Raw genomic sequence first — 16999 nt, forward strand, 5'->3', positions numbered from 1 at the left:
CATATCTGGAACATCTCTATGGTTCCATGGAATCTTGGGAAAGGACTCTTCTGTCACTGGGATACCACCTAATATGAATACACTTAGTTATAGGTTAAGCATTAACCTCTAATTCCTCCCAAACCCGGATCCGGGAGCACCCCCATCAGTAAAAAAGCTGACTAGCATAGCCTAGCATAGCGTCACAAGTAAATACTAGCATCTAAATATCATTAAATCACAAGTCCAAGACACCAGATGAAAGATACACATCTTGTGAATCCAGCCATCATTTCTGATTTTTAAAATGTTTTACAGGGAAGACACAATATGTAAATCTATTAGCTAACCACGTTAGCAAAAGACAACACTTTTTTTACTCCACCTTTTTTTACTCCATCAGTAGCTATCACAAATTCGACCAAATAAAGATATAAATAGCCACTAACCAAGAAACAACTTCATCAGATGACAGTCTGATAACATATTTATTGCATAGCATATGTTTTGTTAGAAAAATGTGCATATTTCAGGTATAAATCATAGTTTACCATTGCAGCCACCATCACAACTCTCACCAAAGCGACTAAAATAACTACAGAGAGCAACGTGAATTACCTAAATACTCATCATAAAACATTTGTGAAAAATACACAGCGTACAGCAAATGAAAGACACAGATCTTGTGAATCCAGACAATATTTCAGATTTTTTAAGTGTTTTACAGCAAAAACACAATATAGCATTATATTAGCTTACCACAATAGCAAACCACACAACAGCATTGATTCAAGCCAAAAATAGCGATAACGTATAACCCAGCAAAAGATATAAATTTTTTCACTGACCTGCTCAGAATTCTTCAGATGACAGTCCTATAACATCATATTACACAATGCATATAGAGTTTGTTCGAAAATGTGCATATTTGGTGGCACAAATCGTGGTTATACAATGAGAAAAGTAGCCAAGCTGCAAAGAAAATGTCAGGAGAAATCTTGGGAAAGGCACCTATTCTAATCGATAAGTAATCATAAACTTGACTAAAAAATACAGATTGGACAGCAAATGAAAGATAAATTAGTTCTTAATGCAATCACTGTGTTAGATTTTTAAAATTAACGTTACTGCGCAATACAGCGTGCGCTAAAGCGAGACCGCACCGAAATTCATGGCGGAATTATTATTTGACATTTGTCAACATAAATACGAATTAACAGCATAAAGACTGCTTACTATTTGCTGAGCTTCCATCAGAATCTTGGGCAAGGTGTCCTTTCTCCAGAACAATCGTCTTTTGGTTGAAAGATGTCCCCTTCTCCTGTAGAAATAGCAGCTCACGCTAGCTATGTGCCGGAAAGGTGTCCAACTCCTGATAGCGCGTCACAAAGAAATCCCAGAAAATCGCAATAAACTGATATAAACTGCTATAAGTCGGTTTAAATTAACTACCTTATGATGTCTTTAACACCTATAACGAATAAAAACATGACCGGAGATATAGAACTGCTAAAACGAAAGCGTTTCAGGACGCCATTGTGATGTCCCTCTTGCGCCAGGCGCCCCGTTGAAAAGAACGGTACTTCCGTTCCACGGTCTTATATAGGGCCCCAGATGGTGCAATCCACTCCATTCAAATTATCACCGCTTACTGACATCTAGAGGAAGGCGTATGCAGTGCATGTAGCCCCATAGCTTACATGGGGACTTATAAACTGACCCTAGAACAGGGACCTCGATTTCAGAAATCTCACTTCCTGACAGGAAATGTGCTGCAGAATGAGTTCTGTTTCACTCAGAGAAATAATTCAAACGGTTTTAGAAACTAGAGAGTGTTTTCTATCCAATAGTAATAATAATATGCATATTGTACGAGCAAGAATTGAGTACGAGGCAGTTTAATTTGGGAATGAAATTATTACAAAGTGCAAATAGCACCCCCTATTGCCAAGAGGTTTTAAGCATTCAAATAGTGTGCACTTTCATGCTTTAAATGAAGTAAGGGCCGATATTATTAAATCAAAATCCGATCAAATCTAATTTTATTTGTCACATGCGCCGAATACAACAGGTACAGTGAAATGCTTACTTACGAGCCCATTCCCAACAGTGCAGTTTTAAGAAAATACCTTAAAACTATGTCAATGTTTAGTGCTTAGCTTGTGGATATCACTTTCATAAAGTTCACATAGCTATTTCAGTTGTAGCTAAAGGGTGTTGAATGAGTTCATGTAAATACCATGCCAATGAATGTCTCCTCACTACATACTGTATGTATGGAAGCACTTGTATGAACTGTTGTATGAATTTGAAATATATTTTTAACATAGCTATTTACAGTACTTACTTTTTTATCAAATCAGATTTGAGCCTACACTTGTAATTGCAATCCTGAAATGTAAATCTAATTTGAAGTTTAAAAAACACAATTAATTAATTGATTGCACATTCTGTATCAACAGCCATTGATGTCCCAAATAATAAAGATTCACTGGTGAAATACATATAGTACGAAGAGAATCTGTCATAAATAAAACCCTAATTCCGGTAATATCTTATACTGTTAATTACCCTTATACTATAATAAATGCCCATATCAGAGACTACATAATATACTATACACTGAGTGGCCAGTTTATTAGGTACACCACCCTGTTCACAAAAACGGTTCGCTCCTACAGACAGTGAGTCATGTGGCTGTGGCTTGCTATATAAAGCAGGCAGACAGGCATTGAGGCATTCAGCTACTGTTCGACTGAACGTTAGAATGGGCAAAATGAGTGACCTAAGTGAGTTTGAGCATAGTATCATCGTTGGTGCCGGGCGCACCAGTTCCCGTATCTCAGAATCGGCTGTCCTCCTGGGCTTTTCACGCAAGACAGTGTCTAGGGTTTACCGAGAATGGTGCGACAAACAAAAAACATCCAGTCAACGGTAGTCCTGTGGATAAAAACAGCTTGTTGGTGAGAGATCGAAGCAAAAATCATGCAAACTAACAGCTAGCCACAAACAGGCAAATAACATTGGTCCAACGGTTTGGGTTAAATGCAGAAGACACATTTCATTTGAATGCATTCAGTTGTACAACTGACTAGGTTTCCCCTTTCCCTTGTCACAGAGGGGCTATTGCAGGAGACGATCACACCGGGTTCCACTCCTATCAGCTAAAAACGAGAAGAAGCAGCTCCAGTGGGCATTTGATCACAAACACTGGACAATTGAGGAGTGGGAAAACATTGCCTGGTCCAACGAATCCTGGTTCCTGTTGCATCACGCTGATGGCAGAGTAGGATTTGGTGTAAGCAGCATGAGTCCATGGCTCCATCCTGCCTGGTGTCAAAAGGTACAGGCTGGTGGCGGTGGTTTAACGGTGTGGAGAATGTTTTCCTGGCACACATTAGGTCCCTTGATACAAATTGAGCAATGTTTCCACGCCCTGAATAAGTCATGCTGTTCTGGAGGCAAAGAGGGGTCTGGCCTGGTACTAGATGAGTGTATCTAATACACTGGCCACTCAGTGTATATTATATTATAGTTATATTATAGTTGTCAACATTGCTATTACAATGTGTGGCATGCAAATTCATGTGATGGGGAAATAGCACAGCAAAGCTGTAACCCCGTGTGTTCAGGTCACTGGTCTTTTGCCGCTGTGTGAAGAGACTGTAGACATCAATAGAATAAGGAATTAGTAAATTAATAGGATCTCTCTGGAAAAATGCTAGTTTCCCTCGGCAGACGGGTTGCCTCCCACATTAACAATGTTCCAACATATTGTTGCCCTAGGTATGGGATTTCCCAGACTAGATAGATGCCATCTCAAAGGACACAGTTGATTGGTGGCGGAAAAGTACTTAATTCTCTGCTCTCTCGCTCCCTGTTGCATGGGTTATTTCCATAGCCACCTTTGATAAGGGCCTCTGTGGAACTCCCCTCAGGGTCTCTATGTGTCACACTGAGTGTTCATTCAAAATGGCACCCTTTATCCTATAGTGCCCATAGGGTTCCGGTCAAAAGTAGTTCACCCTGTAGGGAATAGGGTGCCATTTGGGACGCACAGGGTGATATAAGAGTACAACAACAGGTTAGTTAAGGCCAGGGTTACAAGTTGGATAACAACACAGTTTTTAAGTACTATTTTTATTAGAGTGGTATAGTGAGATAGCTAAAAGAATGTAGAGTGGTGTGTTGCATTCACAGCCAAGAATGTGCTATTGTTTCATGAGTGAGACTTGTGTGTTGACTTTCACACCCCTCATTTGTTTTGCCTATCATTTTACTAATCACGGGGTTCCGTGTGGTTCAGTTGGTAGAGCATGGTGGTTGCAATGCAAGGGTTGTGGATTCCATTCCCACGGTGGACCAGTACGGGAAAAAGTACAAAAATGTTTATACTCACAACTGCAAGTCACTCTAGATAAGAGCGTGTACTAAACCACAAAGGCCCGTTGTGTGTTAGAGAAGATAAATCAGGTGTTATAGAGTAGCTGGCCACTGCATGGGCAATTTGGTTTAGTTAGGTTGTTGTGGAAAAGGACAAATTAAACTGTTCACATAATCAAAAATGATTATAGTTAAATAGTTTACTATGCCATTATTTGATAGGTGTCTGATGACACATATACTTCTAATACTCAGACATTATGATACACTAGTGGACAGAGAATTGGGAGACACCCAAAAACAGTTCTGCTTATTTTCATAATAGCATGTCATTAGATCATGTGTGTGGTCATAGTAATATTGTATCCAGTTACACTGACTGATATTAGATCGATGGAACGATACCAGTCATCAAAGGGTATGGAAATAATTCATTTATGTTTGTTGTATAATCTATTCTGTGCTTTTGATATGAAAGATACAGTATACAGTATGTATCCATAGTTCTCTCCCTGGTTGTATTATGACAACATAAGAGAGGCCTAAAATAAGACAGTATATCTATCCAGAGTTCTCTCCCTGGTTGAATTTTGACAACGTAAGAGAGCCCTAAAGTGGTCCAAAATATCCACTCGTGCCTGGTTATAGAGCTTGCATAATACTGTACAAATCAAACATCATACTATCTTACTATCTGGCCCAGTGAATCACCACCCAAGTTACCATTGCAGTTGCCTGTTGTTTATCTGTTATCCTGGCCAGTGTTAGTTGGAGCGATTCCACTCTCTGGGATGGGCTATTCAGGTCTCTATATCTGGGATGGGCTATTCAGGTCTCTATTTCTGGGATGGGCTATTCAGGTCTGTATATCTGGGATGGGCTATTCAGGTCTGTATATCTGGGATGGGTTATTCAGGTTTGTTATGATGACAACTGCTGGTGCTGGCAACACCCTATACAGGGCTATAATCCTAGGGCTGTAATGGATAGGGATAGACTGAGAGGAGGGTATGCTTTGAATGTGTTGTGCATCTGTTGAAGTCTGTCTGTAAGCACATGTGTATGAGCTTCCTACCCTCAAGCCTAGGCCCCATGCCATCGTGGCATAAACTGACTGCTGCCTCCTCAGTCTTGCAACCATGAAAACTAAAGCTAATCAACGCAAACCTTCCACTGTGATAGCACCTATTCTCTCTCTCACGCTCTTGCTCTCTCTCCTGTAAGTGGGCGTCAGGGTGGCTGAATGGGATTTATGTCTGATTCCAACTACAGAAGGTTGACCTTGATATCCTCCAAGCGCTAAATAGCTAGGGAAGGGCTCCCCCACACAAGTCTAAACTATCTCTATCAAGTGTTGTTGAATGCAGCTGGCTCAGGAGGAGGAAAAGCTATATTTTCTTTGATGGGCAGAGAAGAAGGAGAACCGGATATTTTCTAGGACAATCCTACCTCAACAATGTAGGGTCACGAAATGGTTGTAGGCTTACAAAACCCATTCTGTGATGAAAACAATGTAGGGTTATGAAACCCATTCTGTGATGTATGTACAGAAATGTGGTTATAACAAAGACTTGATATATTATGTAAGGGTGGGTAGATTAAATAGGTAGATGTGGTTCTTTGTGTTAGCGCCCACACATAGGTTAAGTTCAAATGACTCTGTTACACAATGGCCGCATCCCAAATGGCACGCTATTCCCTATATTGTGCACTACGTTCTCTTTCTAACGCCCAGAGGAGTGTGTGTGATGCGGAGTGTGTGATGCAGGGATAGATTTATTGGAAACACCTAAACTTGAGATCAGACCATAGGCTCAGAGGAAGTGCGAGGGAATATTCTGATCAATGTGAAAAACAAACCCTGTCTGTGAACACAAGATCAGGGGAGCCATAGAGATGCAGTAGAGTTCCTTTTAATTCTGTGGTCAGCGCATTAAGAAAAGCATCGCTAGCCTCATCTAGTCTGTGTTCTATGTCCATTGGGGTATACATTCAGTAAAGTACACACACTATAGGGTAAGAAATTATACAGTTGAAGTCAGAAGTTTACATACACCTTTGCCAACTACATTTAAACTCAGCTTTTCACAATTCCTGACATTTAATCCTAGTAAAAATTCCCTGTCTTAGGCCAGTCAGGATCACCACTTTATTTTAAGAATGTGAAATGTCAGAATAATAGTAGAGAGAATGATTTATTTTAGCTTGTATTTCTTTCATCACATTCCCAGTGGGTCAGAAGTTTACATATACTCAATTAGTATTTGGTAGCATTGCCTTAAATTGTTTAACTTGGGTCAAATGTTTCGGGTAGCCTTCCACAAGCATCCCACAATAAGTTGGGTGAATTTTGGCCCATTCTCCTGACAGAGCTGGTGTAACTGAGTCAGGTTTGTAGGCCTCCTTGCTCACACACGCTTTTGAAGTTCTGCCCACACATTTTTTATAGGATTGAGGTCAGGGGTGATGGCCACTCCAATACCTTGACTTTGTTGTTCTTAAGCCATTTTGCCACAACTTTGGAAGTATGCTTAGTCTTGTCCATTTGGAGGACCCATTTGCGACCAAGCTTTAACTTCCTGACTGATGTGTTGAGATGTTGCTTCAATATATCCACATCATTTTGCTTCCTCATAATGCCATCTATTTTGTGAAGTGCACCAGTCCCTCCTGCAGGAAAGCACCCCCACAACATGATGCTTCCACCCCCGTGCTTCAAGTTTTGGATGGTGTTCTTCGGCTTGCAAGCCTCCCCCTTTTTCCTCCAGACATAACGATCATTATGGCCAAACAGTTCTATTTTTGTTTCATCAGACCAGAGGACATTTCTCCAAAAAGTACGACCTTTGTCCCCTTGTGCAGTTGCAAACCGTAGTCTGGCTTTTTTTTTGGCGGTTTTGGAGCAGTGGCTTCTTCCTTGCTGAGTGGCCTTTCAGGTTATGTCGATATAGGACTCGTTTTACTGTGGATAAAGATACTTTTGTACCTGTTTCCTCCAGCATCTTCACAAGGTCCTTGCTCCAGAGGAGAGATTTCCACCTTGCCACCATCCAGAGGGTAAATGCCAGCCTCTCTTCGGGACTGTGTGCTATGGCCCAATGTACACCTGGCCCACCATCCTACCCTCAGCCTGGACTGTCTTTATGACAATGTACACCTGTACAAAGAGACAGTTTCCACCTTTGCCAGGACATTAAAGAATGTTGCTCTGGTTGGCCAGTCCATCTCACCCCACAGGAGCAGCAGACCAGCCACCAACTCCCAGAGACAAATCAGATGCTCCTTTGGAACGGCATCCGGTGGCACCTAACAGAGACTGGAGAACAGCCAGCAAACACTGCTCCCCACACCACTTTTCTTCCAGTACCTGCATGCAGATACACTGAGCTATGCCCAAGCCGTACGCAGTCAAAGAGGTCCCATGCAGAGTTTGGAGCATTCAACGGCCACACTGCCCTCCACACCACCCTCTTCAATTTCCCCTACAACCTTCCTCCCATGCTACCAGACCAGGCCCACCTCAGCACAGCTCTACCAGACCAGGCCCACCTCAGCACAGCTCTACCAGACCAGGCCCACCTCAGCACAGCTCTACCAGACCAGGCCTGCCTCAGCACAGCTCAGACCCAGCCTGCCTCAGAACAGTTCTACCAGACCCGGCCCATCACAGCACAGCTCAACTAGATCCGGGCCATCTCAGCACAGCTCTACCAGACCAGTCCCACCTCAACTTAGCCCAGCTCTACACAGCACTAACCATTACCCTAGGGCCTGGCAAACACTGTCGATGGGTAGTGGACCACATGATACAGTCCACACCATGTACAGTATCATTCACATCATCAGCACTCATATGCTGAGAGTTTGGCACTTTGCCAGCTGGGAGTTTCATCCGGGTGAACTGAGCTCTGGCAACACTGCTCTCCCAGTTCCCGCCCGAGCCCCTGCATCCAGTGACTTGATCGAGGTCTGTCAAATGCTTAGCCTGCTCTGCTCTCAAGTGGTTGGCCAGGGACCTTGGCAAAGTTTCAACTTTCTCATCAAATAGCTGCAGATGACCCTATGCCTGTTAGCGCTTATAGGAATGAGCTAAATACCCCATTTGACTTTAAATCTCGTAGGGGGCTTGGGCTATGATAAAAAAAAACATTTACACAACTGTAATTTGGGTAGAGGACTCTTGTCCTGACATTCTGGTCTCTGAAACATGGTTAAATGGTTCTGTCTCTGATAAAGACATTGAAGTGAATGATTATAATGTATTTAGATGTGACAGATTACAGAAAGGTAGAGAAGTGACCATATACAGTACCAGTCAAAAGTTTGGACACACCTACTCATTCAAAGAGTTTTTCTTTATTTTTACTATTTTCTACATTGTAAAAAACTATGAAAAAAACTATGAAATAACATATGGAATCATTTAGTAACCAAAAAAGTGTTAAACAAATCAAAATATATCTTATATTTGAGATTCTTCAAAGTAGCCACCCATTACCTTGATGACAGCTTTACACACTCTTGGCATTCTCTCAACCAGTTTTTCCAACAGTCTTGAAGGAGATCCCACATATACTGAGCACTTGTTGGCTGCTTCTCCTTCACTCTGTGGTCCAACACATCGCAAACTATCTCAATTGGGTTGAGGTCGGGTGATTGTGGAGGCCAGATCATCTGATGCAGCACTCTATCACTCTCCTTCTCGGTGAAAAATCCCTTACACGAGGTGTGTTGGGTCATTGTCCTGTTGAAAAACAAATGATAGTCCCACTAAGCGCAAACCAGATGGGATGGCGTATTGCTGCAGAATGCTGTGGTAGCCATGCTGCCTTGAATTCTAAATAAATCACTGACAATGTCACCAACAAAGCACCATCACACCTCCTCCTCCATGCTTCATGGTGGGAACCACACATGCAGAGATCATCCGTTCACCTACTCTGCGTCTCACAAAGACACGGCGGTTGGAACCAAAAATCTCAAATTTGGACTCATCAGACCAAAGGATAGATTTCCACCGGTCTAATGTCCATTGCTCATGTTTCTTCGCCCAACAAGTCTCTTATTATTATTGGTGTCCTTTAGTAGTGGTTCTAAGCAGCAATTCGACCATGAAGGTCTGATTCACGCAGTCTCCTCTGAACAGTTGATGTTGAGATGTGTGTGTTACATGAACTCTTTAAAGCATTTTTTGGGGTGCAATTTCTAAGGCTGGCAACTCTAATGAATTTATGCCTTGCAGCAGAGGTGACTGGGTCTTCCTTTCCAGTGGCGGTCCTCATGAGAGCCAGTTTCACAGCGCTTGATGGTTTTTGCGACTGCACTTGAAGAAACTTTCAAAGTTCTTGAAATTTTCCGGATTGACTGACCTTCATGTCTTAAAGTAATGATGGACTGTCATTTCTCTTTCCTTATTTGAGCTGTTCTTGCCAAAATATGGACTTGGTCTTTTACCAAATAGGGCTATCTTCTGTATACCACCCCTACCTTGTCACAACTGATTCGCTCCAACGCATTAAGAAGGAAATAAATTCCACAAATTACCTTTTAACAAGGCACACCTGTTAATTGAAATGCATTCAAGGTGACTACCTCATGAAGCTGGTTGAGAGAATGCCAAGAGTGTGCAAAGCTGTAATAAAGGCAAATGGTAGCTACTTTGAAGAATCTCAAATATAAAATATATTTTGATTTGTTTAACACTTATTTGGTTACTGCATGATTCCATATGTGTTATTTCATAGTTTTGATGTCTTCACTATTATTCTACAATGTAGAAAATAGTAAAAATAAAGAAAAACCCATTAACCTTGACTGGTCCTGTATGTAAAATCAAATGTCATGGCATCCCAATCTTTAAATACTTTTATTCCCAAGAAATCTGAGCTCCTGGTTGTAGATGTGTCCATAAACCAGAATACACATTGCTGGGATTTACTGCACACCTGCTGCCATGGCAGATGCTATTGGTGCTATATCCGAGTGTTTAAGAGCTTTTCTGTCCTCGGGATTTGTCATTTTAGGTCGATTTGAATCTGGATTGGCTATCCCCGGCCAATTTAAGACTGTGTGCATTGATTTTAATCTCTCAATTGATCTCAAAACCCATATGGCTAAATGTGAAGAAAAAAAAACTTTTTGTAGAAATCCTCGTTGATTGATTTTATTCTTACTAGTAATCCCCAAAAATATTTGTCTAGTGGAGTATTTGCATATGATCTCAGTGATCATTGTCCTATAGCATGTATTAGAGATACCAAACAGCAAAATACTAATTCTCGTTTAATTAAGAAGATACATTTTAAAATGTTTTCTCCTTAAGGGATTTTACATGACATGTTCTACTATGATTTAGCCACCATCTCCTGTATTCCTGACTCTGACTTGGCTCTAGAAAATGTGTTCTCCATTATTTATTCCTCTGGCAGATAAACAAGACACTTTTAAACAATTCAGAGGCTATTCGGGGCTATTAGCTATCTGAGCTTCAGCTATCTGAGCTCATTCCTTGCTCAGGCTTGGGCCAAAGCAAGGAAAACTGACTCTGTAGTGGACTGGCAATCTTTCAGACAATTGAGAAACAGATTTACTATCTCAATTAAGAAAGCTAAATCAAGCTACTTTTTAAGCTCTATCTCGGACTTTGCTGGTGATCCTTTTAAATATGGCATCATAACTGAGAAGAATGGGATAAGTGATGCTTTTAATCATAATTTTATCTCGGCATGCCTGGGCCAAAGCAATAGCGGTCTCTGACTTGTGGTCAGACTCACTCAGTTGGAACAAACTTAAACTTGCGCCTATTTTCAATGCTGAATAAAATGTCTTTGAGAAAACATAAAAGTGTCATAATGTAGTATTTCACAAACATCCTTTCTGAATTTAAATGTATTCCAAGAAGTAATGATCTAGTTTTTCAAAAGTATCTGTAATCTGATTACAATATGTTTGCTGGTAACGTAACTGATTACAGTTACAGTTGTTTTGTAATCAGATTACATGTAACTGATTACATGAAATCAGTTACTCCTCAACCCTCGTAGACAATAATATGACGTCAATGGGAAAATCAACACCATTCCTGGATAAGCTTACATTACTAGGAATCAGAAATGACTGTGTGTGTTCTGGTCACTGAAGCCTTAGTATCTCTCACAACAACAATTTGCATATTTTCCAGTGTGCCTTTCAAGTGAATAGGAGTTACCACCCATGACTGTATTTATTAGCGACGGAGACATGGTTGTTCTACTCAATGGCTTTCAGTACTGTAGCCTTCACCAAGTGTGTCCAAAGTGAAGGTTGCATCATTCAATTTATACTCTGTCTGACCAGACATGCAGTGTCCTCAGAAAGTATTCAATTCACACCCCATTACTATTTCCAAATCTATTGTGTTACAAAGTCAGATTAATTGATTTAGTTGTCATTTCTTGTCAACAATCCACACAAAATACTCTGTGATGTGGAAGAAAAATTCAGATCTTTGTAAAAAAAGAAATATGGAAAAAACACATATCGCTTGATTAGATAAGTATTCAAACCCGTGAGTCAATACATTTTAGATACACGTTTGGCAGCGATTACAGCTGTGAGTCTTTCTGGGTGAGTCTCTAAGAGCTTTCCACACCTGGATTTTGCAACATTTGCCAATTATTATTTGAAAAATTCTTCAATCTCTGTCAAATTGGTTGTTGATCATTGCTAGACAACCATTTTCAGTTCTTGCCATAGATTTTCAAGCAGATTTAATTAAAAACTGTAACTCGGCCACTTAGGAACATTCAATGTCTTCTTAGTAAGCAACTCCAGTGTAGATTTGGCCTTGTTTTTTTAGGTTATTGTCCTGCTGAAAGGTGAATTCATCTTCCGGTGTCTGGTGGAAATCAGACTGAACCAAGTTTTCCTCTAGGATTTTGCCTGTGCTTTGCTCCTTTCATTTTTATCCCGAAAAACTTTGCAGTCCTTAACGAGTACAAGCATATCCATAACATGACACAGCCACCACTATGCTTGAAAAAATATGGAGAGTGGTACTCAGTAATGTGTTGTATTGGAATTGCCACAAGCATAACACATTTACTTGCCACATTGTAAAAGTGTGTTGCTTTGCTACATATTTTGCAGTATTACTTTAGTGCCTTTTTGCAAACAGGATGCATGTTTTGGAATATTCTTATTCTGTACATGCTTCCTTCTTTTCACTCTGTCAAATAGGTTAGTGTTGTGGAGTAACTAAAACGTTGTTGATCGATCCTCAGTTTTCTTCTTCTCGCAGCCTTCGAACTCTGTGTTTCAAAGTCACCATAGGCCTCATGGTAAAATCCCTGAGTGGTTTCCTTCCTGTCCAGCAACCGAGTTAGGAAGGTCGCCTGTATCTTTGTAGCAACTGGGTGTATTGATACATCATCCAAAGTAATAACTTCACCATGCCCCAAGAGATATTCAATGCCTGCTTGTTTTTTTATACCAATCTACCAATAGGTCCCCTTCTTTGCGAGGCATTGGAAATCCTTCCTCGTCTTTGTGGTTAAATCTGTGTTTGAAATTCACTGCACGACTGAGAGACCTTACAGTTAATTATATTTGTTCGGTACAGAGATGATGTAGTCATTCAAAACGAATGTTAAACAGTATTATAGCACACAGAGTACATGCAACTTATTTTGGGACTTGTTAAGCGAATATTTACTCCTGAACTTATTTAGGCTTTCCATAACAACAGGGTTGAATACTTATTGACTCAAGACATTTCAGATTTTCATTTTTATTTAATTTGTAAAAAACTCAGAAAACATATTTCCAATTTGACATTATGTGGTATTGTGTGTAGGCCAGTGACAAACAAAATCTAAATGTCATTTATTTTAAATTCAGTCTGTAACACAACAAAATGTGGAAAAAGTCAAGGGGTGTGAATACTTTTTGAAGGCACTGTAAGGCATTTATTTGAAGTCCTAGTTACACCTAACACAGTCGTCTGAAACTCCTGGTTTAGAGGCCACAGCAAGCCACATTATCAAAGTGATGTGTAATTCCTATTGGAATCCAGCCAGAATGAGGATATCCAACAACTGTAACTTTTAATCAACTGGGCCCGGATTCACAAAACACCACTTACGTAAAAACGTAAGAAGCTTCTTAAGGGAAAAAATAAGAAGTTCATAAGATAGTTCTTAAGTGCAATTCCTCAAAATGTTCTTAGGAATTCATAGTTGTCTTAGGAACTTCGTAAATATCTTAAGAACTTCGTAAATATCTTCTTATGTGGCATTGACATTAGTGATGTGCTTGAAATCAATAAATGAGCCTGTGTGACAGGGATGATAGGATTTGGGCCACTATAATAAAGTGTCGATATTTCCATTTTATTACATTTATTTATCTGCTTTATGTCTCGAGAATAAAAAAAATGTTGTTGGCTCGCGAACCCTTTATACACACACAAAAAAAGTTTTTTTCACACATCTTAGCCATCAGACTAGCTATATCAAAAACAAAATGGATAAATAAGTAAAGCGCAATAAAAACTTCAGCAAACAAGAGCTTAAAGTAATGGTGGAGGAAATAGCAGCCAGGAAAAGTTTGCTATTGGGGAGGATGGGCGAGAATGGCCAAGTCTGTCTTTGCCATTGGGGGTTTGGCAAGGGACAGTGACACAGTAAAAAAGAAGTGTTCCGACATCAAGTCAGCTGCTAAGAAGAAAGGAGCTGAGAGAAACAGAGAGTTGAAGAAGACTGGGGGGGGGGGGGGGTATCGACCATTCATGTGGATCAGCTGTAGGAGAAGGGTTTGATAGGAGAGAACGCGGTAGAAGGACTGTGGACTCGGACTGCGCAACCAGTAAATTAGCTAGCTAGCGCGTAACAACATTAGCTAATTAGCCAACATAGCTAACGGCGTCAACGTTAGCTAAGTTAGCCAAGTTCTTCTTTGCAAATTGACAAGTTAACTCTAGCTATATAACACTTCTAGAATATTGTAATATATTGTCAATTACTAGCTAGCTAGATAATGCACGTTTAATTTGTTTTCTTGCTGTATTTAAATGTCCGGTAGCCAACTGTGTCTGTGGCGCAAGAAAACATTAATGGTTACAAAAGTATCCAGTCATGCAGCTAACGTTACACTTGTTACTTCTCTCATCATATCAAGCCTACAGTTCTTGAAACGTTGTTGTCATGCTGACATGATGTGCCTGACCTTCCAGAAATAACACTAGACCTCATCCATATGCCCCTGTGCTCAGATGTGGGAGCCATAGATCATCATGATCATATGACAGAGGTAGTTGTTTGTTTGATTTCTAATTTCACAAGTGTATTATTCTTCTATAATAGGCCTACAACACATAATTTCCATAACAGATTCATTGTATTTTCTCAACAGATATCACTGAAGACAGAGAAGAGATGCGCCTGTCTCGGATCCTTATCCATCATGATACCCTAATGTACGAGCCAGTGCCACCCCGGACAAGGAGGCTTGGTGGTGTGGAGGAGATGGTGGCTGTCCAGAGGATGCTCCTGGGGTAGGTCACAGCCCTGCGCAGGGTGCAGGAGGAGCTGCTAAAGGTGGAAGGCGAGAGATTAGCCCTGGAGAAAGGGAAGCTAGCCCTGGAGAAGAAGTTTGCCATGGAGAAGCGAAAAAGACTTGAAGATTAATTACCTAAAATAAATCTGTTTCGATATCATACAAACCTTTTTGTCATGTGAATCTCCTCCTTATGAGGTAATTTCTTGTTTGTAGGCCATCACTGCATCAACCAGTGGCATTGTGGTCAGCGGCAACATCCTGATCAGGTACAGCTGGTGGAATGTCAGATGTATTGGGATGTGGCATCCTGTTTTGTATGCAGATGTAGTGCAAGATACATGCTGAGGTTATGATCTTGCATGTTTTTTCTGGTCTGTATGAAATAACGCCCCCAGATCGGTCAATGCATCTGTATCTGGATTGTAGGAATCCAATAGATCTCTCTACTAAACTCCTCATTTTCATCTGAGCATGGTTGTAGTTATCTTCTGCATTGTTGTTAGTGTGTAGGATTGGTGTCTTGAGCCACGTTTTTTGTCCATAGCCACTATCTTACTTTCGTGCCGTGGGGGAGATCTTCATGGGCTATACTCGGCCTTGTCTCAGGATAGTAAGTTGGTGGTTGAAGATATCCCTCTAGTGGTGTGGGGGCTGTGCTTTGGCAAAGTGGGTGGGGTTATATCCTGCCTGGTTGGCCCTATCCGGGGGTATCGTTGGACGGGGCCACAGTGTCTCCCGACCCCTCCTGTCTCAGCCTTCAGTATTTATGCTGCAATAGTTTATGTGTCGGGGGGCTAGGGTCAGTCTGTTATATCTGGAGTATTTCTCTTGTCTTATCCGGTGTCCTGTGTGAATTTAAGTATGCTCTCTCTAATTCTCTTTCTCTCTTTAACTCTCTCTCTCTTTCTTTCATTCTTTCTCTCTGAGGTCCTGAGCCCTAGGACCATGCCTCAGGACTACCTGGCCTGATGACTCCTTGCTGTCCCCAGTCCACCTGGTCGTGCTGCTGCTCCAGTTTCAACTGTTCTGCCTGCGGCTATGGAACCCTGATCTGTTCACCGGATGTGCTACCTTGTCCCAGACCTGCTGTTTTCAACTCTCTAGAGACAGCAAGAGCGGTAGAGATACTCTGAATGATCGGCTATGAAAAACCAACTGACATTTACTCCTGAGGTGCTGACCTGTTGCACCCTCTACAACCACTGTGATTATTATTATTTGACCCTGATGGTCATCTATGAACATTTTAACATCTTGGCCATGTTCTGTTATAATCTCCACCCGGCACAACCAGAAGAGGACTGGCCACCCCCATAGCCTGGTTACTCTCTAGGTTTCTTCCTAGGTTCCGGCCTTTCTAGGAAGTTTTTCCTAGCCACCGTGCTTCTACACCTGCATTGCTTGCTGTTTGGAGTTTTAGGCTGGGTTTCTGTACAGCACTTTGTGACATCAGCTGATGTAAGAGGGGCTTAATAAATACATTTGATTGATTGATTGATTGATCACCTGAAACCCCAAACATACAAAGTAGTAAATTGATATCATAAGAAGCAACACTATTTTAAGTGTGCTGTGGACCACAAAACAATCACACAGGTAACAGGTAAAGGAAAGAAGGGGTTAGTGATTTCTGATTTCTTCACCTAATAGCCAGCCATTTGGGGGCTCCCGAGTGGCGCAGCGGTCTAAGGCACTGCATCTCAGTGCTGGAGGCATTACTACAGACACCCTGGTTTGATTCCAGGCTGTATCACAACTGGCTGTGATTGGGAGTCCCAAAGGACGGTGCACAATTGGCCCAGCATCATCTGAGTTTGGCCTGTGTTGTCACGATCGTTATAAGGAGTGGACCAAGATGCAGCGTGGTATGTTTCCATCCTTTTATTTGGAAGAGAAACTTAAAGAAACAAAAACAATAAAGCTAACAAATAAAACGTGACGCTCAGAGTAGTGCTCACAGGCAACTATACCTAGACAAGATCCCACAAAGCACAATGGGGAAATGGCTACCTAAATATGATCCCCAATCAGAGACAACGATAAACAGCTGCCTCTGATTGGGAACCTTACCAGGCCAATATAGATATATAATTCCCCTAGA

The 16999-nt window shown here is 41.2% G+C and overlaps 1 long non-coding RNA gene across 2 annotated transcripts; it reads left to right on the top strand.

Moving 5' to 3' along the window:
* Positions 1 to 1839: 1839 nt before the first annotated feature.
* On the top strand, positions 1840 to 15550 carry LOC120046744. Of its 2 annotated transcripts, none has more exons than XR_005476849.1 (3): positions 1840 to 3322; positions 14518 to 14649; positions 14752 to 15550. It is a non-coding gene; the product is annotated as an uncharacterized LOC120046744 (long non-coding RNA). The 2 variants fall into 2 exon arrangements; XR_005476848.1 differs by having other exon boundaries at positions 14573 to 14649.
* Positions 15551 to 16999: the final 1449 nt, after the last annotated feature.

The sequence above is a fragment of the Salvelinus namaycush genome, chromosome 4, assembly GCF_016432855.1.
Source record: "Salvelinus namaycush isolate Seneca chromosome 4, SaNama_1.0, whole genome shotgun sequence".
Classification (NCBI taxonomy): domain Eukaryota; kingdom Metazoa; phylum Chordata; class Actinopteri; order Salmoniformes; family Salmonidae; genus Salvelinus; species Salvelinus namaycush.